Source organism: Astatotilapia calliptera, chromosome 16 (assembly GCF_900246225.1).
Source record: "Astatotilapia calliptera chromosome 16, fAstCal1.2, whole genome shotgun sequence".
Classification (NCBI taxonomy): Eukaryota; Metazoa; Chordata; class Actinopteri; order Cichliformes; family Cichlidae; genus Astatotilapia; species Astatotilapia calliptera.
The window spans coordinates 11014998-11037738 of NC_039317.1; the positions used below are offsets into that span (position 1 = coordinate 11014998).

Consider the following 22741-nt stretch of genomic DNA (forward strand, 5'->3'; position numbering starts at 1 on the left):
TGTAAAATTGGTGATATTAATTGATAAGTGCTTCATATTATCATGAAAACACTGAGGCTGAAAACCAGGCTGTGATCTTAAGGTCCTCAAGAATAAAAACAGGCCTGTGTCTGAAGTGGAAATTAGTGGACTTCAGAACAAATGGAAATCACTGTCAGTTTACAGAGTTTGTCTCTGCATCCACCCATGCAAGTTAAAACTGCCTCCTGTGGCCCTCGTGGATGTAGAGCCAATAATTAATTAGCTAGTTTGAGATGGACTGTGACAAAGCATACAATTCTGCTGGTCTGTGAAGACACCATTAACACTGAAACACACTCTCGCTGGCTACTTCATTAGGTACATTTTGCTAGTACCAGGTTGGACCCTATTTTGCCTTCAGAACTGTCGTAATGTTTTGTGGCATACATTCAACAATGTCCTGGAAACATTCCTGAGAGATTTTGGTCCATCTTAGTGCATTTTCTGTAAATATTTTGGCTCCACATCCATGATGTAAATCTCCTGCTCCAACTTTAACCCAAAGCTGCTCGAGTGACTGTGGAGGCCATTTGAGTACTGTAAGCTGACTGTCCCATTAAGACTACAGGTGCACCTGTAGTCTTAATGGGACAGACACGGTTAGCAATACTCAGGTAGGCTGCAGTGTTTAAACTATGATCAGTTGGTTTATACCTTATTCTAACCCTACAGCCCTACAATGTTGCAGCTGAAATCAAGACTCAGAAGTCCAGACAACATTATGTGGATCTTGATCTTGAACCTGTGTAAACTGTAGTCTCAGTTGCTTGTTCTTAGCTGACATGAGTGTGGTCTTCTGCAGCTGTAGCCCAACTGCTCCAATGTTCAATGTGTTGTTTTGACCGGTGCACTTCCTCATAGCTTGGTTGTAACAAGTGGTTACTGAGTTACTGTTGTCTTCCTATCAACTCAAAGCAGTCTCCTCTGACCTCTCTACATCAAAGTGTTTTCCCCATAGAATGGATAGAGAGATACTCTGAGCATCTCTCAATGTCTCTCTGTCTCTCCGGTGAGTGTATGTACGTTTGTGGCAGCCCTGGGGCATGGCAGTTAATCAGGATGGTGAAGAACTACTTTATAAAGTTAATTATTCTGAATCTGGTTTTGATGCTGTTTGATCACGGCTTTGCCTCTTTTCTGTTAATAAGAAGCTTACAAAGACTGTGCTGTGAAGCGTTTGAGCCAATTCAGTTACCAACACATCAGAAGACAAATACCAGGCAAACCAGATAACACTCACTGATAATGCTAACACATGTAAATGTAGCACATGTATCAAACTGCCCATGTGTTATAGGGGGAAAAAACATAACACACTATTCTTCACCAAATTAATCTCAGCACAAAATTTAATAATGATAAAAGACTCTTGCACAGGCTACAGTGATGACCACATTTGATGTCTACTTGTGAATGTTAGGTGACTCTAAAGGGTGGACTCGTGGCAGAAACACACAGAGACTCGGGAGTGCAGTGAGTGAGGTTTATTTACAGTGACAGGGTAAATGTACGATGATGAGGAGAAAACGAAAGCACAGAGCTGGGGGCTGGTGGCGTACTTGAGCGATCTAAGGGAGAAGGACAAAACAGAGTTAAGGGGTGACTGTTATAGCGGACGCCCTGGACCACTATCTCTGAAACATGATTCGGTACTGTTCCCTGGTAATAACGTCCGGTCAGAGACGGGGAATGATGTCAGAGTGGAAGACCTTTATTTACCACGAGCCCATGTCCAACACCAACACACACTCTCGCTGGCAAGTAAGGATGTGGTTCTGCAATTAATACAAATAAGAAATAACATAAACATCTCTCTCTCTTGTTTAGCATTTCTCACACTTCAGTATTACAGAGAACACCATACCAGATTACAAATGGACAGAACCAGATAACAGGAAGGAGCTTAGCATAATAACATAACAGGTTTCATAGACACAGAATCATAATCAATTTAGGCCAATTCCCTCATTTGTGAGTCAATACCACCCTCTAGTGGACACAATTGCTCACTCAAACGCCGCCATGTGTACGCAGGCTTTATAAACAAGAACAGATTCGTATGCTAGCTTAGTAACTCCATCATAGTCATTTAGGCAGCTCACATTAATTTTCTTAGAGACAGGGATGGTGGTTGTCCTCTTAAATCATTTTGGGACAGCAGACTGGAGCAGGGAAAGGTTAAAAATGTCTGTGAAGACACCTGCCAGCTCATGGGCACATGCTTTGAAAACCCGACCTGGAAAGTTGTCTTGTCCAAGAGCTTTTCGAGTGTTTACTTTCCTGAAGTATTTACACACGACTGCCTGAGATATTTGAAGAGGGCAGCTCTCCTCTTCCAGCAAAAGCTCCTGAGATATATGTTTATCAAAGAGTGCATAGAAGGTGTTAATCTCATCAGGTAGAGAAGCAGTTACCTCCCTGACTCTGCCGCTGTTTCCTTTGTAGTCTGTGATGGTGTTCAGATCACTCTATATGTTATTGGTGTTGGAGTTGCTGTAGCAGAGTTCCACCTTTTCTTTGTACTGTCCCTTGGCCGTCTTTATTGCTTTCCTGAGTGCATACTGGGATGTTTTGTATTTATCTGGGTCTCTAGATTTAAAGCCCGCAGTCCGTGCTCTGAGCGCTGCGCAGACCTCTCTGTCAACCCACGGCTTCTGGTTGGGGTAGGGTTCATACAATAGCCCGTGGTACAACGTCATTGACGCATTTGTGAATAAAGTCTGTTACGTACTCAGATTAATTGTTGACATTGTTGTCAGCGGCAGCCCAGAAGACTTCCGAGTCTGTGATGCTGAAGCAGTGATGCAGGCCACTGTCTGATTGGTCGGTCCAGCGTTGAACTGAATGTCATGGGCTGGTTGCTTTTCAGCTTCTGCCTATAGGCTGGCAGCAGGAGAACCGGGGAGTGATCTGATTTTCCAAAGGCAGGTCGGGGCGGGCTTTGTAGGAATGTGCGTATGGAGAATAAACATGGTCTAAGATGTTCTCACCACGCGTTGGAAAGTTTAAGTGCTGGTAAAACTTCGGCAGAACTTTCTTCAAGTCGCCAGCAATGATAAAAGCAGTCTCCAAGTGTAACGTTTCCTGCTGGTTGATAATATCAAACAGTTCGTCCAGTGCCTGTGTGGTTTCAGCGTGGGGGTTGGGATATAAACAGCAGTACAGAATACCCCCGTAAACTCCCTGGGCAGATAAAAGGGACCTCATCTGATCATAAGGTGTTCAAGATCAGGAGAGCACCCCGACGAAACTGTCTGTACATCAGTGCACCACCGTTTGTTGGTCATTGTGCACACGCCACCTCCCCTACATTTACCAGAGTCCTTTGTTCTGTCCTGGTGGTCAATGGAGAGTTCCTCGGGGACAATGGCCACGTCAGGGATGGAAGGGTCCAGCCATGTCTCTGTGAAAACAAAGACTTTGTAGTTCTTAATGTCCCTTTGGAAAGTCAAAGGAGATTGCAAAGAAAAGCGTCTGGACTTCTTTAAGTTGCTTGAAGACGTTTCGCCTCTCATCCGAGAGGCTTCTTCAGTTCAGAACTGGAAGACACAGCTTATCTCACAGGAGTAACATAATTTTACTCACCCTTCCATTCACTACAATCGTCCTCTCGTCCGTCAGCGCATCAGATGACTACTCAAGCTCTGGGTTCATTGCTTTTCCTCCAGCAATCAAAGAAACACACTGAAAGTCACGCCGGCGCTTCAGAGAGGCCGAATGCTGACAATCTTCTAGCAGTTTTCTCACCATCCGACATGCAGCCCGCTACGTTGATCCATCCAGTCAGCTCATCCATGATAAATCCAGTTATGAAGTGATTTCGGAGGCCCGCCACTTCAGCAAAAACCAGTGGGGTCGCCAACCAGCGGGGTCGCCCACCAGCGAATGAGCAGCTCCTCTCATGTCACTCTGAAACGGACCCACACGCTGAGCAAGTTAGCCGAAAAGCCGACAGACATCAGCACCGAACCCAGAAGCCACACCGTACCCATGCTCCCAAGCAAATCGCAGCTCCAACAGCAAAAGCTACAGCATACTTCATAGCTCCACCCATCTGGCAGCGCCAGTTAGCAGGGACAAGCTCAGCTTTGTGCTCCTTCCTCCTAACACCATTTACTGGAAGCTGGAAATCTGTTGCTCTACTGTTTCTCCATTGCCGTGGTGTTTTCTATCCCTCATTTTGCTAAAGGGTTAACTGATGGCACGACCATAGCTGGACTGGCCATCAGGCATTTGCCCGGTGGGCCGATGGTGATTTTTTGTTTTTATGGGCCGATGACTTCATTTTATGTATTTATTTATTTTTGTAACCGTATAAACAATGAAAGGTGGTGAATTGGCCAGATGCTGGCTGATGTGTCAAAATAAGTCAGTTGTTTAGTGGTGGCTATAGCAGAGCTTCTACAGAGGCCAGCAGGTGGATGAGGGAAAGGGGAAGCAGGAGGAGGAGAGACCCGAGGCGGCCGCTGGTCCGAGCTGAATTTCAGGTAAGAAGTTATGACCTGCAGTCTAGCTGGGTCAGATATAAACCAAGTTTAGGTGTAGTTCATTTTCATTTTTACAGTCAATAACTTGTACTGCGTACTAGCTAGCATGACAGAGTTTCTATACAGCTGGGTGGGTGCTATGATGTTACTGATAGTGAACTTTATTTTATTCATAAGGTTAGTTAGTAGAGTTGCCAACCGTTCGGTAAAAAGTGGAATCGTCTCGTATTCAGAGAAAATATTACACGTTTCGTATTGAGGTGAAAAGGAACAGTTTGTCCCGTACTTCAGCTAGAATGGAAAAAGACACAAAGCTGGAGTTATTCTGTCTTTACGCTGTCAGCTGCTTCTTTTTCGCTCATTCTCTCCCCCTCCCTCTCCCGTTTCTACTTCAATCATGAAACTGATCAATGATCAGCTGATCGGCTTTTCTCTCTTGTTTGTTTATCGCCCACTTTGCGCCAGAAAGAGGAAACCAGCGGATGTCGCGCTAAACAACAGCAGCACGTTTAAGCTTGATCAGCTGTTGTTAGAATTTATTTAATATTACTTTCTAGTATCAGCTGATGTTTGCTGGAGCCACAGCTGTAAAAGCTGCTGGTCATGATGTTGGTTTGGTTATCTGGTGAGAGGGAAACATGAAGATGAAACCAGGAGATGTCCTTACTGAATCATCAGAGCTGAACAGGTGATGGAGAAACAGGTTTACCTTTTAGGTCACATGGATGAGTTGAAGGGAAGTTATGAACTGTTTCTGAGAGACAAATAACACCAGGATCCTTTTTTAGGTAGCTGACAGCTGGTAACTGTGCAGGGGCGGGTCTAGCAAAGTGTTGCCAGGGGGGCAGGTAGGGCATTAACAGGGAAAGGGGGGCATAAAGAAATACTTTTCTTTCTTATTCTCATTTAAAATGTCTAGCTTTTAATAAATAATTATCTGAATCTTACAACTAACATTTTAATTTGATGTAAAATGTATAGAAATCATACATATACCAACAAGACAGTGTATATCATTGTCACAACAGCGTTCGTTTTCATTCCAAGGCTTTATGGCTTTAATACCTGGTGGGCCGGTCTCTAGTCAAAATGCCTGGGCCGATTTTTGGTCCCAGTCCAGCCCTGGGCACAACACGCAGTGAATTAATCTGAGAAGGTGCATTAAAAAAATAAATGGCCGGGCCAGCGGTGCAGGGCTCACAATAACATTATCAGCTGATGCATTCAACAGAGATCTATTAAAGTTTGTTTGCTGCTTGTGTGATTACAGATGCAGGGAGAGTTATGCTTCCCAGGTTTCCACTGATGACTGAGCCTTCAACCTGCAGCAGATAGAGGACGTTCAAGAAGCTGCTGCTGTCCCCGTCCAAGAAGATGCCACGTTCTGCACCCCGCACTTTCTGGGCCACCAGCTGGACGTCGTCGCCGTCGTCGTCGGCCCCCACAACTGTTTCCCCGTCGCCGCCCGCACGGTCGGCCCCCAGAACTGTTTCCACGTTGCTGCTGTTGCCGTCCGCACGGTCGGCCCCCTGAAATGCTTTCCCCTTGGCTCCTGTACTGTCGGGACCGGGGTCGGCCCCCTGAACTATGTTTCTGGACTCTATTCCCTGCAGCCCATGGTTGTTATTGGCCCACCTGTTTTGTGCTTTTCATGGACATTTTGTGTTGGACTATTTTCTGAGTTCCTGTGATGGACATTTTGGTTTTGTTCCTTATATAAAAGAAGAACTTTTCCCCTCGGTTCCTCCTCCATCAAATCTCTTTCAAGTACAGGGCAATTCAAAATCGATTTAGGCTACGTCCACACGTACACGGGTATTTTTGAAAACGGAGATTTTCCGTTTTCGTTTTAAAAAATAATCCCGTCCACACGTAAACGCAGAAATGAAGGAAAACGCTGCTAGGAACATGCCAAAGCAACAGGTGGCGATATATTCCCAACCGTGCAGAAATGTTGGCCAATCAGAAGTCTAGAAGCCTCGGACAGTAACTGTGTGTGTATATGTAAGCATTTAAACACTGCAGAGAGTACAATTAACAGTAACAGTATTGTAGAAATTCATTTCACCGAAACAATAACGTGGCGCACAGTGCGACGTCAAAAAAGGCGCACACCTTTGACACTGCGTTTTCTCTGTTTTCTCCATTTTTCTCGTCCACACCTAAATGCAAAAACGAAAGGTGCAAATGCATAGAAAAATCTGCGTTTTCAAAAATACCCGGGTACGTGTGGACGTAGCCTTAGTCTGTGTGTGGATGGATTTATGTGGATGGACTAAAGAATTTTAAATGAAACATGAAAGCACATAGTGCTCAAAACTTTAGCTGTCTGTGACAATGAACTAAAATAATAATATTTGTCAGGTTACATGGTTGAAAGTTATCACTTCATAAGATCACTCAGCAGTAACATGATTGTAAGTACAAGCTCCTGTTTGACTCTCTAAAAAAACCTTTCATATTTGAATGTCCTGAAGTGCACAGTGTGATGTAAAAAAGTAGAAGCTAAAAGTACAAAGAGTATATTATATTCTGGATCTAACAGAGATCCAGTGGAGAGAAGCCCAACAACTACTCTTTCAAGAATTTTTAGATGAAAGGAAAGTTGGAGACTGGCCTATAATTAGCTAAGGCAGCACGCTCAAGAGATGGCTTTTTAAGTAAGGGTTTAACTACTACCAGTTTGAAGGCTTGTGGTACATCATTCATATGATTGAGCCATATGATTATTACTCCATTATAAAATATTATATTTTTACCATATGTCATAAAAATTATGACTGTCATAACTTTTTATTACTTCCTATATTGTGTCCTGTGTCATAAATCATTTGCTTCACAGAAAGTGTGTGAGTGTGTGTGTGTGTGTGTGTGTGTGTGTGTGTGTGGGGGGGGGGGGGGGGGGTTCTCTCTAGCCTGGCTACAGTCATGAAGAGAAACCTAGGGTTTTCTTCAAACAGTGATGAATACTGAGATGTTCTTGCTTTTCAGAGGGCTTTTTCATAAAGCAGCAAACCATTTTTTTCAGGCCAAATGATGATCTTCTAAATTTGGGATACATCATTTCCTCTCCAGCTTAAAAGTTATCTGCTGTAAGTTGTGCATTTGAGGGTTATACCAGGGAGTCAAGTACCTCTGACTTGAGGCTCTCTTGTTTTACAGGAGCTACAGTATCCAGAGTCATACATATAGTGATGGGGTAAAATTATTAACAAGATAATAATCTGGTTCTTTTCCATTTTGAGAGAAGATAGTTGAGTCTAATAACAGATTAAATGCCGTGCTGATGGGGTTATTTTTAGCAACTACATGGATGTTAAAATCTGCAACATCATAAAATTCTACTGGAAAAACAGAAAAGCTAAAAGGTATCTCAACTCTCCAGAAAAACAAATGTAACAGGGCTCTGGTGGGGCATCATTGTTTTTTTTACATTACTATTTAGCTAACCAGATACCATATAATATGAAACTGATTAACTCAAATCCAGTCCACAACTCCTGGATAGAATTAGAACAAATAGATTGTAACAACCTCAAATTTCCTCTCTTACTCTTTTAAATGCAATAACAGTTTCAAAAAACAGTTGATCTCCACCTCAACAGCTTGATGGAAAACCCTTGGGATTGCAATTCTTTGGCATAATCTCCAATTTGGCACAATCCAGATTTTCAGATTAACAGAGCAACTCTTCACTTTAGAACATGGGAGAAGAAAAGAATCTCACATTTTCATCACACCTTTATAGATACTAGGCTCATGTCAGTCTCTAAGCTGTTTCAAATATTAGACAAAAGAAATATTCTCTACTACCTACAACTTAAAAATGCAATTAAGAAAAGATTTCCTATGCTTCACATAACTGTACAAACACCTACATTTGCAAAGGACATCTCACCTCTTTTCCCAAAAAACAAAAAAACTCTCTTTCAACTACATAAATAAATTTTTGTCACAAAATCAATATACATACCCATCTCCATGCTTGACTTTGTATTCAATGTATTCAAAACACTGCAGGCACATATTTTCATGCGCTACGGCTGTGTTCACCTGTTCAGCACTCAAACTCTTTCCTCTGTCTTGGGCTGCAGAATCCCATTGTCTCCTCATTTGTGCTTACTCATTCACATAACTTCAATTAGTCTTCCAACCAAACAAGGTAAACCCACACTCAAAGCCAATAATACTTATCAACTGGAAAAAGAAACAATCACTGAGCATTAATCATTGGTTGAATATCCTAATTGAGCACATATCAATGGAAAGAGTATCTGCCTCTTTAAAGAAAAGTATGACACAGTTTATTGAAACATGGTCTCCATTCATTAACTTATTAGATATGACTCTAGAAAGCTGATTTTGCCTGTGATCGAATTCCACAATGGATATTCTTAATTGTCCTTTCTAAGCATATCATTAATTCTAATTGGGTCTCTATATTGCTCTATCGTTAACTCTTCAATTCTGTTTTGCAGTTTCAAGATCTCAGTCAGGATTGGTGGCTCTGACTCCACTTCCGTGTCTGACGTGGGGTTGGTTTTGGACATCACCTGTCTTGATTCTTTTAATGCACAGTACTAGTTTAGCACACATTGACACATTTAACTCATAACTATATCTATGTAATGCACAGTAGGACTCTCTGTAGGTGTTAAGGGCAGGTTGGGATGCTGTTGGCGAGTCACGTTGCTGGATCAACTGGGAGAATAGGGGTTACGAGACTTGTGGGTTGGTCATATGGAGGTTTATTTTATTTTCCTGTATTGTCTCTTGTCACCAGGTGGGTCGAGAGTGGCACTGAATACGTGGGGCAGTGGGGCCGGAGGCTGCCTGATTCTTTCCGACTTGGCTCTCCCTCCCCTTTTCTTTCCATTGATCTGCCTCACATGTGTTGCCTGTGTGTTCCAGCCCCAGGGTCCTCCCTGCGCGCCTGCTCCCTTGTCCCTTTTTTCCATCTCTCTGTGTTGGCGCTGGTTGGTAATTCTTTTCTGAGCCCCCCCCCCCCCCCCACCCCCTTTCTGAGAGAGAAAATAAAAGAAGAACTAATCCATATAATCCATATCCATAATCCAATAATTGGCTGCATGATTCACCAGCTGACACTCCAGGAAGGACACACACTATTGGCGCACTACCCCCTAAGATTTTTTTGCCATGGGGTTACAATGAGCCTTCACATTTCTTTTTGGCGTTGTTCCTTCTTGTTTTCCTCTTCCATGCAAGTGTCATGACTCACTTTCGGCAGTTTTGCACTACATCTGGGTGGTCCATTGAACTTTTCATTTCTTGGCCAAAGGCTGAGCGTAGAATGTCATCACGAGAATGCTTTACTGGGAAATCTCCTGTGGAGTGAATTACTGCAGAAGGGTCTGCTGAGACATCACAGCCATCTTCTCCTCCCAGAGTCGGACGAGGTTGACTGAGCGTAACAAAAACACTACAGATCTCTATCAGTCATGAACGCACACTGCCCCAAGACATTATTAAACCCCGACCAATCTGTTCCCAGAATTAAGGGATGCATCAGGTGGGATTCTGACCATGGCCTAAATTCTTTGTGTTTTGCCCTTGTAGTTCATTTCTGGCAGTACTATGAGATATTTATGAATGTCCCCATGCACACACCTAACCTCCACCCACTCTGCCTCTTTGATGGGTTTGATGGACCAGAAATGAATGCAGTCCCTCCACGAATTGCTCCATCACCACGAGCTTAGCCAGCTCAGCCTCCCTTTACCTGGGACCAGGTTGTAGCCATCGAGTCACCACATCATAAAGATCCCTGATGTGTGGAAAGGGCCAGGCCCATCCAGTTGTCCTGAAAGTGGCGATGGTGGTTCTCTGGGTGAGGCCTAGGCGATTCACAAATAACCAGCAGCCATCTGCAAAACAGGCAATTTTTGTGCTTTTTATCAAAGTTTAATTTACCCATTACCCCCAAAGAATATTCAGTGGTGTTTGACACAATAATAAGAGGTGTGCTGCAAAGCCCAGGAAAGACGGAATTAAACTGAACTAAATTTGGCTACATATAGGAAAATTTTGCTTAAGCAATAAAGTTAAGAAAGTTTATTTTAAAATCCTAGATAATATATACCCAGTTAAAGACATTGCAGAAGTTTAGGCCCTGCATTAGCATTTCAGTTTCAGAGTCTTAGGTGACAATGTATGCTAGGTGATCGCCTCACATAGTCTCTCTCAGTTATAATATGTTCTTAATATGAGTTATACACTAAAAAAATCATCTGTAAAATATATCATTTGTTTTATTAGTGTATATATGTGTTATAATGATTTACAACCAGTGTTAGGCAAGTTACTTTGAAAAGGTAATTAGTTACAGTTACTAGTCACTTCTTCAAAAAAGTAACTGAATTAGTAACTGAGTTACAATATCATAAAAGTATTTAATTACTAGGAAAAGTAACTATTGTGTTACTTTAAAAAAATGTTTAAATATGTAAAACAACTTGGATCCAGTCTTAATCAAAGTTACTAAAATAATAAAAAATAAATTACTAAACATACTTGAACATACTAAAACATATATGCAACTCTCTGTTATAAAACCAAATATATAATTGAAGTAAATAGGCACTTTACAGAAGGAACTAACAGTAAACATTAATATATATGTATACAAACTATTCAAATGTTACTGTGATAATATGACAAAACACCAATCAGATAATATTTTATAATTGTAGAGAGAAGTATTTTTAAAAAATTTGTCATAATTAATACAATAAAACATAAACAGGCTGCAACTGGCTGTCAAATAAGCATTAAATTAAATTATGCTTTTTAAGCAATGTAGTGCAAATTAAATGAGCCGAACTGTAACAGCTTTAGAGAACTCTGGCTAAACAAGTATTTTCCTCCATGCAAAAGTAAATAGTTGAGGTGATTTCAATTTAACACAGAAAAAATACACTGTATAATAAAACTAAAACGTTTTTATAAGGTATAAAAATGTAAACAGATAATACAAAGTTTCAACTCCATGGCCATTTAAAATCTATTTGAAGTTCTTGCAGTAGATGTATATGTATGTCCTCTGCTTTTTTAAAACATGAAGAATTCTTATTTGTCACATCCACAAACCCCTCACATCCATTCATCCTAGCCGTTAAAAAACCAGTGGTAGTATCTCAAAACAAGGAGCTTCTCATATTTCTCATCAGAGAGTCTGTTCCTCTTTGGAGAGAAGACGAGCTAAACAGTCCAAGGCTAAAGAGTGTGTCTACTGGGGCACTGGATGGCGTGGCTGCATTGTATCTGAGTGAAATATTCCTTATCAGTACATATCTATTCAGAGAGTCCATTCCATGTGATCCTGATTTGAAATAATCTATGACTTGACTTTCTGCAGTAGCAGAGGTGTCGTCCTCATCTTCAAAAGGGAAAAAAGTCATCCTCTGTGGCTGAGTCTGTGCTAAGTTGGCATGTTGGTGTGCTGGTACCTGCTCGCTGGTCTTGGTCAAGGACAAATTTCCGGCACTCTGCCAGCAGACTTGCCTTGGCCTTGTCCTTCCTTTCCTGTGTCTGCAGCCAACGTAGTTTGAACTTGGGCACAATCATAGCAGCCAAGAGAGCATCTTCACTTTCCAACACCTCTGAAAATCTTGTTTTGATTGCCTGAAAGTAAAGTATGTAAAGAATATATTATACAACCTATCTATACACATAGACACACACACCACATTATATATCATGTGGATCTTTAAAAATATATTGCATTTAACATTACATTTTTCATAATTGTTCTTTTTAAAGTTCTTACTGTGACGACTGCCTCTGGAAGATTTTCAAGAATTTGCAGGTCACTGCTCAACTCCAGGGTCTTAAACATCAATGTCTCCAGTGTGGGTAGCAGTATCCCATAAAAAGTGTTGTCTTCTCCCTGAAGAATGTCCAGGTCCACTGTAAGTGGCCTCATGGCAGTGCAGTACGCCCTGATGAACTGATGTTCCCGCTCTGTCATGGCGGTCAACCCAAACTTGGAGAAGATGGTGTTCAGCTCAACCAGAGAAATCTCACAGATTTGAGGCAAGGAATCATAAAACAAATTCCATCTTGTAGTGCAAGGAACTAGCAGTTTCTTTCCAATAATGCCATCCACTGTCTCTGCAGCCACTGTTGAACGACTGGCCTTGTTCCATAACCCTGTTCACTTTGTGGTAGCACTTCTATATACTGCCTTTGTTTCTGTTTGTGAAAGTAGCCACTTGTCAACATCATTACAAGAAACAAGACTTAATGTGTGCGATGCACATCTCTGGTGTGGCGGCAGAGTGATCATCACACCTACATTATCATCATTGTCATTATCATCACCAACACTGTTTGTAAAAGTTACCTCATCCTCATCATTCTCAGAGTCATCCTGCTAAACTGGCTGGTACTTTTTGAAGGCCTTGACAAAATTAGAGCCATTGTCCATCACAGTTGATGTTATTTTGTGGGACATGCCATAGTGTGAGTGAATGTTGCTGGTATCTTGGCAATAAGAGACTTGAAGGAATCTGACTCGACTGTTGATAAAGGCAGCATGTTCTCAACGACATACCTGGCTATCAATTTGTTTAATTCAGTCTGTGTCACAGTCACAGATGTTTGTGGAGAAGAGAAATCAAGCTTAGACTGCTTGGATTGCGTCACTCCATCTCCATTGCTCGCTGAGCTCATGTTAGCCTCACCTGGGTTTGAGCTGTGCCTGCTAGCATCAACACCATCATTCTTGGCGACCAGTTTTGTTGAAGCATGTGCCGTTGAGCTTCGTAAGATTTGAATTGCTTGTAACTGATGTGGAAAGGCACTTTGTTCCATGGCATAGGCTACATTTTACATACAGATTCTTGCCTTTTATCTCTTTGAGTGAAAAATGTCTGTACCTCCACTTAAAAAAATGCTAACTTCGAATTATCCATTGATTTTTGTTACTGTGCTATCTGTTTGTATGTGAACATCTGCCCAAGTCTACCACTGATTGGTTTTCCAATGACTACCTTACTCTTACCCAGCCAATCAGCAGCACTCGTGCGATTCTTTTGCCCTCCTACCTCCCAGTAAGCGGAAGACAGATGGAAAAAATAGTAACGCATCCGCACCGCATTTTTCTTGTTAGTAACGGTAACGGTGTTGTAACGATAGAAATAGCAATTAGTTAGATTACTCGTTACTGAAAAAAGTAATGCCGTTAGTAACAGTGTTACTTGTAACGCTGTTATTCCCATCACTGTTTACAACATTATATTAGGCAGAAAACTTAACAAATAACTCAATGAGGGCACTGTATCATGTTTTGAGGAAAAAAAACTTCACCTGCTTCATTCAACTTCTGCTGCTCCTGGGAAAATATCATATTTACCAAACCACATATTAATCACGTCTGTCAAGAACTTCTCCAATGCAGCACCACAGTCAAAGTACTTGCAAACAAAGAGGCAATTAAAATGAATGATATGTTGCAGAAATGTTATGTAAAGTTGTGATTCTCTATTATATTTATTTTGTATTATTGTTCTGTTATTATTCTTTTAGTATGTCTCCACTGTTATTCCCTTTTATTCCTGACATTAAGATGTTCTGTATATACTTGCTAATAAAGTTTTGGGTAAAAAATATTTCCTGTCAATGCAGATGGGAGGAGAAAATGGCAGCCAAGGTGAAAGTCCTTTCAGCCTCCATTTAGTGTTGAGAGCAGAAAGAGGAAAAGTGGAGCTGAGGCAGGGTGAGTGCTAACGCAACATTCTTGTTTTTGTGCTGTCAGAGTCTCCTCCAGAGGCTTTGACTTTTACCAACCTGCTATTGGAAAGCAGCTTTAGTTCTGAATAACTTTGCTATTGCAATAAGGTTTCTTTGTGCTCCATCTAGCCTGCTGTTTCCTATAGAAAAGTCCTTTAGTCTACCTACAAATGTGATATGAGGACAGCAAGAACAGTGCAGGCGTTCTGTTTTATGGTGATCTATTAATGCTATAGTGCACTAACATTATTATTATAAAATCATTTAATATCAAAATCAAGGAATAACCATCTAAATATTAACAACTGCACAATATAGTGAGGTAAGACAGAAACAAGTTTAACATACTACTACTACTATTACTACTACTACTACTACTACTACTACTACTAATAATAATAATAGTGGGCGATACACTACTACTTCTGGGTTAACCTTGGATTTTCTGTTCTTTGACGGTGGTTCACTCCTTGCTGCTCCAGAGCAGGTAATACTCCAGCTATAAGATCATTATAAAGATTTTTAACCACCATTAGATAATATCTCTGATGTAGCTGACCAATGAAATGCCCCTTTTAGACTGGTCAGATACTGCCAACACCACCCCTTTCCTATGAAAGTGCAGGGAAAACCCTGAGTTAACATACAGAGTTGATGACCAAATTTATGTGACCATTTATCCTGATCTTCATATTAGAGCAAGTGAATTCAGATCCAGTTTGCTATTTGTCCTCAACACTTCAAACCAACACCCAGGATGTAAACAAACGAAAATACTGAACACTGATTGAAGCCCAGATTGACTCTTAGTAAAAGGAAAAACAACGACAACAACAACAACTCAGGAAACCTAATTCAAGGCGTTCACTTTCGGTTTTCGTTTCGTTTCAGATTCAAACTTAATACTTATTCTTAGTAGCCGTACCACAACACAAAGTTTTCTCATCGTTTAATATTCGTTTTCTTCTTTTATTGAGACCTTCAGCGTGTCCGGTGTTCGAGATTAACTGGAGTCGCAGATCAACTGGTGACGGTTAAACAGAAATGCGGTAGACTTGCTTTTCAGGATACCGACAAACAGGGAAATAAACACTGACTATTTCATCTGTGAATAGGAGTGGTGATTTCTAGAAGTTTGTGTATAGCTATAATTAGGTATTTCTTACCAATGAAGGCCAAAAAATAAATACACAATACAATTTCACTTAGTTTAAAGTTTTTTTTGCATGACGCCACAACGAAAAACGCAAAGTTACAAATGTATTGTGCATGACACGGGAATAAAAACGCGGTGACAGAGATGTGTGTCTGGTTGTAGTCTATGACACTTGGCTACAGGTGGCAGTAGTTGACTCGACTCTGTTTGAGTGCACACAAACCAAACTGCACACTTTAGTTGTGAACGCTGTGAATCGGAGCAACAAAATGCGGAGGAGTAAAAACGAAGACAACATTTTCCAGATCGTTGGCTCTTACCGTCGTGTGAACTGAATCGGTGTGGTGACGTTTGTTTGGCGTTTTCGCGGTCGCCTCGTGCATGAGAATATCACCAGGTAAAGTCGAGACAGTTTTTACTATTTTATTGGTCAAGACCAAAAATGCTGAGATATTCAATTTGTGTTCTCTAGTTGTGAAATGTGTTGGGCTGCGTTGTAGTTATTGTTATTTAACTGAAACGCAGTATTTCAGTTGTCACCACAAGGTGGCACAGTTTCGCCGTGAAGGTACGTGACTGCGGTAAAGTGAGCCGTCATTTGTGAGCCGCGGTCAAGCCAGCCGCCTCCTATCCGCCGCATAAATTTCCTTGCGCTTTTACACCAGTCTTTACGGTAGCGCCTTTTCGCTTTATGTGCCGATTGAAAGCCTATACCCGCGCACACGTGCACGCGCGCGAACAGTCGCGCGCGCATGCGCGCGCACAAATTACAATGTAACGGCCCGATACAGTCAATACAATTATGGAAATGTCAGAAATTCATTAAAAATCATCCTGAGTAGTTGATGTACAACTTTCAACACATCCCTCCTCTGGGACACCTACTGTACCTGTGTGCCAATTTTCATCCAGATTTACTGTAGAATTCCTCAGAAATTAAAGGAAACTTATATTCAATTCAATACAGTCAATACAATAGAATTATGTCAATTTTCCAAAATTCATTAAAAATCATCCTGAGTAGTTGATGTACAACTTTCAACACATCCCCCCTCTGGGACACCTACTGTACCTGTGTGCCAAGTTTCATCCAGATTTACTGTAGAATTCCTCAGAAATTAATGGAAACATTTATTCAATCTAATACAGCCAATGCACTACAATTGCATCAATTTTCAGAAATTCATTAAAAATCATGGGGATGGAGCTGGACTCCCTCAAGGTGGTGTCGGAGAGGCGGATGCTGTCCAAGATAAAGACAATGTTGGATAACACCTCCCACCCACTCCATGACATGTTGGTCAGTCACAGGAGCTCGTTCAGTGAGAGACTGAGATTACCGAAAAGCACCACTGAACGACACAGGAAATCATTCCTGCCTGTGGCCATCTCCCTGTACAACGCATCCACTTAACACACTGTTTGCTGCTACAACTACACATGTTTCTTTTCCAAATATTTATTTATAAGTGACTTATGTATGTATGTATGTATATATATGTATATATTGTACTATTCTTAGTTAGCGTATTGTCTGTCTTGTCTTAATGTTGGTTTAAAATGGAGCACTGTAACAAAAAACAATTTCCCCCAGGGATCAATAAAGTATTCTGATTCTGATTCTGATTCTGATCCTGAGTAGTTGATGTACAACTTTCAACACATCCCCCCTCTGGGACACCTACTGTACCTGTGTGCCAATTTTCATCCAGATTTACTGTAGAATTCCTCAGAAATTAAAGGAAACTTATATTCAATTCAATACAGTCAATACAATAGAATTATGTCAATTTTCAAAAATTCATTAAAAATCATCCTGAGTAGTTGATGTCCAACTTTCAACACATCCCCCCTCTGGGACACCTACTGTACCTGTGTGCCAGGTTTCAGCCAGATTTACTGTAGAATTCCTCAGAAATTAATGGGTACTTGTATCCAATGCAGTCGGCCAATACACTACAATTATGTCAATTTTCAAAAATTCATTAAAAATCATCCTGAGTAGTTGATGTCCAACTTTCAACACATCCCCCCTCTGGGACACCTACTGTACCTGTGTGCCAAGTTTCATCCAGATTTACTGGAGAATTCCTCAGAAATTAATGGAAACATTTATTCAATCTATTACAGCCAATACACTACAATTGTGTCAATTTTCAAAAATTCATGAAAAATCATCCTGAGTAGTTGATGTCCAACTTTCAACACATCCCCCCTCTGGGACACCTACTGTACCTGTGTGCCAAGTTTCATCCAGATTTACTGTAGAATTCCTCAGAAATTAAAGGGTACTTGTATCCAATGCAGTCGGCCAATACAATTTAATTATGTCAATTTTCAAAAATTCATGAAAAATCTTCCTGAGTAGTTGATGTACAACTTTCAACACATCCCCCCTCTGGGACACCTACTGTACCTGTGTGCCAAGTTTCATCCATATTTACTGTAGAATTCCTCAGAAATTAAAGGGTACTTGTATCCAATGCAGTCGGCCAATACAATTTAATTATGTCAATTTTCAAAAATTCATGAAAAATCTTCCTGAGTAGTTGATGTCCAACTTTCAACACATCTCCCCTCTGGGACACCTACTGTACCTGTGTGCCAAGTTTCATCCAAATTTACTGTAGAATTCCTCAGAAATTAATGGAAACATTTATTCAATCTATTACAGCCAATACACTACAATTGTGTCAATTTTCAAAAATTCATGAAAAATCATCCTGAGTAGTTGATGTCCAACTTTCAACACATCCCCCCTCTGGGACACCTACTGTACCTGTGTGCCAAGTTTCATCCATATTTACTGTAGAATTCCTCAGAAATTAAAGGGTACTTGTATCCAATGCAGTCAGCCAATACAATTTAATTATGTCAATTTTCAAAAATTCATGAAAATTCTTCCTGAGTAGTTGATGTCCAACTTTCAACACATCCCCCCTCTGGGACACCTACTGTACCTGTGTGCCAAGTTTCATCCAGATTTACTGTAGAATTCCTCAGAAATTAAAGGGTACTTGTATCCAATGCAGTCAGCCAATACAATTTAATTATGTCAATTTTCAAAAATTCATGAAAAATCTTCCTGAGTAGTTGATGTACAACTTTCAACACATCCCCCCTCTGGGACACCTACTGTACCTGTGTGCCAAGTTTCATCCAGATTTACTGTAGAATTCCTCAGAAATTAAAGGGTACTTGTATCCAATGCAGTCAGCCAATACAATTTAATTATGTCAATTTTCAAAAATTCATGAAAAATCTTCCTGAGTAGTTGATGTACAACTTTCAACACATCCCCCCTCTGGGACACCTACTGTACCTGTGTGCCAAGTTTCATCCATATTTACTGTAGAATTCCTCAGAAATTAAAGGGTACTTGTATCCAATGCAGTCGGCCAATACAGTAGAATTATGTCAATTTTCAAAAATTCATTAAAAATCATCCTGGGTAGTTGATGTCCAACTTTCAACACATCTCCCCTCTGGGACACCTACTGTACCTGTGTGCCACGTTTCATCCAAATTTACTGTAGAATTCCTCAGAAATTAAAGGAAACTTATATTCAATTCAATACAGTCAATACAATAGAATTATGTCAATTTTCAGAAATTCATTAAAAATGATCCTGAGTAGTTGATGTCCAACTTTCAACACATCCCCCCTCTGGGACACCTACTGTACCTGTGTGCCAAGTTTCATCCAGATTTACTGTAGAATTCCTCAGAAATTAATGGGTACTTTATTCAATTCAATACAGTCAATACAATAGAATTATGTCAATTTTCAAAAATTCATTAAAAATCATCCTGAGTAGTTGATGTACAACTTTCAACACATCTCCCCTCTGGGACACCTACTGTACCTGTGTGCCAGGTTTCAGCCAGATTTACTGTAGAATTCCTCAGAAATTTAAGGGTACTTGTATTCAATGCAGTCAGCCAATACACTACAATTATGTCAATTTTCAAAAATTCATTAAAAATCATCCTGAGTAGTTGATGTACAACTTTCAACACATCCCCCCTCTGGGACACCTACTGTACCTGTGTGCCAAGTTTCATCCAGATTTACTGTAGAATTCCTCAGAAATTAATGGAAACATTTATTCAATCTATTACAGCCAATACACTACAATTGTGTCAATTTTCAAAAATTCATTAAAAATCATCCTGAGTAGTTGATGTACAACTTTCAACACATCCCCCCTCTGGGACACCTACTGTACCTGTGTGCCAGGTTTCAGCCAGATTTACTGTAGAATTCCTCAGAAATTAATGGGTACTTGTATCCAATGCAGTCGGCCAATACACTACAATTATGGAAATTTCAGAAATTCATTAAAAATCATCCTGAGTAGTTGAGGTCCAACTTTCAACACATCCCTCCTCCGGGAAACCTGCTGTACGTCTGGGCCAAGTTTCAGCCAGATTTACTGTAATATTCTTCAGAAATTGCAGGGAACTTATGTTCAGTGCAAGAAAGGCTGAAAGACGACCACCACTGAACAAGACACACAAGCTGAAACGTCAAGACTGGGCCAAGAAATATCTCAAGACTGATTTTTCTAAGGTTTTATGGACTGATGAAATGAGAGTGAGTCTTGATGGGCCAGATGGATGGGCCCGTGGCTGGATTGGTAAAGGGCAGATAGCTCCAGTCTGACTCAGACGCCAGCAAGGTGGAGGTGGAGTACTGGTTTGGGCTGGTATCATTAAAGATGAGCTTGTGGGGCCTTTTCGGGTTGAGGATGGAGTCAAGCTCAACTCCCAGTCCTACTGCCAGTTTCTCGAAGACACCTTCTTCAAGCAGTGGTACAGGAAGAAGTCTGCATCCTTCAAGAAAAACATGATTTTCATGCAGGACAATGCTCCATCACACGCGTCCAAGTACTCCACAGCGTGGCTGGCAAGAAAGGGTATAAAAGAAGAAAAACTAATGACATGGCCTCCTTGTTCACCTGATCTGAACCCCATTGAGAACCTGTGGTCCATCATCAAATGTGAGATTTACAAGGAGGGAAAACAGTACACCTCTCTAAACAGTGTCTGGGAGGCTGTGGTTGCTGCTGCACGCAATGTTGATGGTGAACAGATCAAAACACTGACAGAATCCATGGATGGCAGGCTTTTGAGTGTCCTTGCAAAGAAAGGTGGCTATATTGGTCGCTGATTTGTTGTTGTTTTGTTTTTGAATGTCGGCGAGGATTCCGCACGGCACTCCCCTCCATTCACCTCGCGAATCTCCGCTCTCTTCCAAACAAAGTCGACGAATTACTGCTCTTAAACCGGACTAACAAGGACTTTGCACGCTCTGCTGCCCTGTGCTTCACTGAAACCTGGCTCAGTGAGCGAGTCCCAGACGCTGTCTTAAATCTGCTGGGCTTCCAACTTCACCGGGCGGACCGCGAAACAGAGCTCTCAGGGAAAACAAAGGGTGGTGGAGTCTGCTTCTACATTAATGAAGGTTGGTGTACTGATGTCACAGTGTTACAGAAACACTGCAGCCCACACTTGGAAAGTTTTCTCATCAACTGTAAACCTTTTTATTCACCGCGGGAGTTTTCTTCCTTCATGCTGGTCGGAGTTTACATCCCTCCACAGGCCAACGCGAACAACGCACTGTGCGAGCTGGCTGACCAGATTACTACCCTGGAGAGGAAATTCCCGGATTCCTTTACAATTATTCTTGGGGATTTTAACAGAGCAAACCTAAACTACGAACTCCCTAAATACAGACAGCATATAGACTGCCCCACCAGGGACAACATCATACTGGATCACTGCTACACCACTCTAAAAGATGCCTATCGCTCTGTGCCCCGGGCAGCTTTGGGACATTCTGATCACTGCATGGTCCATCTTATTCCAGTTTATAGGCAAAAACTCAAACGTGCCAAGCCTGTAGTCAAAACTGTGAAGAAGTGGACTAACGCAGCAAAGCAGGAACTGCAGGACTGTTTTGACTCCACTGATTGGACTGTTTTTGAAGCTGCATCTGAGAACCTAGATGAGCTCACGGACACTGTGACATCATACATCAGTTTCTGTGAAGACGTGTGTGTGCCAACAAAGACCTTTTGCACATACAACAACAATAAACCATGGTTCACTCCTAAACTCCAACATCTTCGCAAGGCCAAGGAGGACGCCTACAGAAGTGGTGACAGGGTCCTGTACAAGCAAGCCAGGAACACACTGACCAAGGAGATCAAAGCAGCTAAAAGGATCTACTCCCAGAAGCTGGAAGAACGGCTCTCAGCCAACGACCCTGCGTCAGTGTGGAGGGGCCTGCAGGAAATCACCAGCTACAGACGCCCCCCACCCACTATTGAAGCAAACAAAGACCTGGCCAACGAGTTAAACACTTTCTATTGCAGGTTTGAGACGGACAGACTCCCATGCCCCACCCTCCCCTCCCCAGGGACATTGCTTCAGACATTGACCCCCAACACACCTTCCACCTCTCCCCCCTTCACTCTGCCCCTCCCCAATCAAGACTCAACGACCACCCCCACCCTCCCCAATCCAGACTCAACGACCACCACCACCCTCTCCAACCCAGACTCAACGAACTCCACCACACCTCTCACCCCCCTTTCCTCCTCCCTGAAACTAATAATACACACTCAGGATGTGAGCCGACTATTCCAGAAACAGAAGCCCAGGAAAGCCCCCGGACCAGATGGCGTCTCACCCTCCTGCCTCAAAACCTGTGCTGAACAGCTGGCTCCCATCTTTACTCGCATCTTCAACAGATCCCTGGAGCTGTGTGAAGTTCCCTCCTTCTTCAAACGCTCCACCATCATCCCTGTTCCCAAGAAACCCACCATCACAGGACTGGATGACTACAGACCTGTCGCCTTGACGTCTGTGGTCATGAAATCCTTCGAACGACTGGTGTTAGCCCATCTGAAAGACATTACAGGCCACCAGCTGGACCCTCTGCAGTTTGCCTACCGGGCAAACAGGTCAGTGGATGATGCAGTGAACACGGGGCTGCATTACATCCTGCAACACCTTGACTGCCCGGGAACTTATGCCAGGGTCCTGTTTGTGGACTTTAGTTCGGCTTTTAACACCATTGTGCCTGAACTTCTTTCCTCCAAACTCTCCCAGCTCAGCGTGTCACCAGCTACCTGTCAGTGGATCACCAGCTTCCTGACAGACAGAAAGCAACAAGTGAGGCTGGGGGAGATCACCTCTGAAACCCGGTCCCTCAGTATTGGTGCCCTCAAGGATGTGTCCTCTCACCACTACTGTTCTCCCTCTACACTAACGACTGCACCTCCAATAACTCTGCTGTCAAACTCCTAAAGTTTGCAGA

At 41.9% G+C, this 22741-nt stretch overlaps 1 protein-coding gene across 1 annotated transcript in view; it reads left to right on the top strand.

The window, feature by feature from the left end:
• Positions 1 to 15601: 15601 nt before the first annotated feature.
• itgb2 (integrin, beta 2) overlaps positions 15602 to 22741 on the top strand; it is a 98622-nt gene continuing 91482 nt past the window's right edge. The window contains exon 1 of the mRNA XM_026145788.1: positions 15602 to 15811. The gene's annotated coding sequence lies outside the window, so the exon portion shown is untranslated. The remainder of the gene's footprint in view (positions 15812 to 22741) is intronic.